At 39.8% G+C, this 1,935-nt stretch overlaps 1 pseudogene; it reads left to right on the top strand.

Annotated features, from left to right (window-relative positions):
- Positions 1-601: 601 nt before the first annotated feature.
- Positions 602-1,146, top strand: LOC102851941 (annotated as a pseudogene).
- The last annotated feature ends 789 nt before the right edge of the window (positions 1,147-1,935 follow it).

Below are 1,935 nucleotides of genomic sequence, written 5' to 3'. Positions count from 1 at the left end.
TTGATTCGGTGACTGGGGTCAAGGGATGGGTGTGTCAGAGGCAGTGCAGTTAGCGCAGGATAGAGCAGGGTTTAGGGCTGTTGTGCATAGGGTCGCTATGAGTCGAAAACGACTCGACGGCACATAACAACAAACAACAACATGAGTAATCCCCCCTGCCCATCCTCATCCCTCATCTTCTACCTTCTTCCCCCTCTTGGATCCTCATACTCATTCTACAATAATGATTTTATACAGTATTTGTCATTATGGGACTGAGTTCACTCAGCATAATGTTCTCCAGTCCCTCCCAAGTTGTGTAGTAATTTACAAAATCATTGCTACTGCAGTTACACACCTTTCTTAATTTTAAAACATGAAATATTGTAAGGGTTAAGTTGACCAAGGCAGGAACTGCCTGAGTTAAAGACAAAATAAACCACCTGCCCTGGGACAGCATAATTTTAGTTCTCACACTGAAGCTGCCTTCTGATAAAAATGAAGTTATGAAAACAAGGAAGTACAGCAAATAAAAAAAAATAAAACCAGTAAAAAACATCTTGGAGACATTAAGGCTTGAGAGAAACTGGAGCAAGACCCTGGTAAGAGTGAGACCCTGCTTATGAACAAATACGGAAACCTGTTTAGCCTGGAGTTTGGTCCTTTCATAAACCTTTTTGTAACTGGATTACCCTCAATCGAAGAAATACTTACATGCCCAGACCAAAGTGGTATTAATTGCTCAGTGACTCCTATCCGAGAGTATATCTTTAAGAGAAACAAATTGATTATGTCCAATGGCCAGGAATGAGAGAAGCAAAGAAAGTTTACCCTGTCAACATTTAAGAACTTTGGTTTAGGAAAGAAAAGGTTAGAAGTACAAATTCATGAGGAGACCAATCATCTCATTGAGGCAATATAAGAGAAGAAAAGACAGCCTTTTAACACTCACAATGGCATCAACAATGCCATTTCCAATATCATTTGGTCCATTATCTTTGGTCAGCCTTTGATCATGATGATGATAATCAGTCCCAGGAGCTGCTGAAATTGCTGGGGAAAAGCCATACATCTAGAAGCTTCTCCAAAATCTGTCATCTCTACAATGTCCTTCCATCAATAATGAAATTTCTTCCTGAATCTCACCAAACAATCATTAGATACTGAGAGAAACTGCAACTGTTACTCAAGTGATTGGAAAAATCACAAGAGAGATTGGAATCTTGATGAACCCAGATACTTTATTGATGCCTAACTCAACGAAATGACAGTGTATTCAGGTAGTGCTATTTCAAGTTTTCATGAAGAAACACTTGTCTGAAGCATACTAGACCTCTTCTTGACTGGAACAGAAACAATTTCTGTGATACTGTACTGGGCTCTGCTTGACAAGACCATAAACCCAGAAATCTAAGAGAAAGTATAAGCTGAAATTGACAGAGTACTTGGCAAGTTTCATTAGCCCAGCATGGCCTACTGAGACCACATGATCTACACTAATGCTGTTATGTGTGATATTAGTGTGGCTGGATCTGATCCTGACCAATCTTACTGCAGTGCACAGGATCCCAAAGAGTGGGCAATCCCTGACACATTCAATCTGGACCACTTCTCAGAGAATGGACAGTTTAATAAAAAGGAATTCTTTCTGTCTTTTTTGGTAAGAATATAAAATTTGCCTTGGAGAACAGCTACTCAGAGCCAAATTGTTTATATTCTTCACTTCACTTGTTTCCTTGAGGCTCCAGTCAATGAGAACTGAGTCTAAAGTTAAGAACATCCATCACTATCTCTCCTGTCAGTTACCAAATCTGTGTTATTACTCAAGGCCTGATGCTGCTGGGGAAAAGTAAAAAGAACCACGGAATATATCCTGAAGACAACAGTGCCTCCCCAGAAGTGAAGGAACCGATAGAAATACCTTTTAGGAAAGACTGTAGGAACTGAACTGAAGAA

Source organism: Elephantulus edwardii, unplaced genomic scaffold (genome assembly GCF_000299155.1).
Source record: "Elephantulus edwardii isolate Elephantulus edwardi_28Jun2011 unplaced genomic scaffold, EleEdw1.0 scaffold00339, whole genome shotgun sequence".
In the NCBI taxonomy this organism is placed as follows: domain Eukaryota; kingdom Metazoa; phylum Chordata; class Mammalia; order Macroscelidea; family Macroscelididae; genus Elephantulus; species Elephantulus edwardii.
The sequence above is the reverse complement of the archived record's forward strand: the minus strand, read 5'-3'. Positions and strand labels throughout refer to the sequence as shown.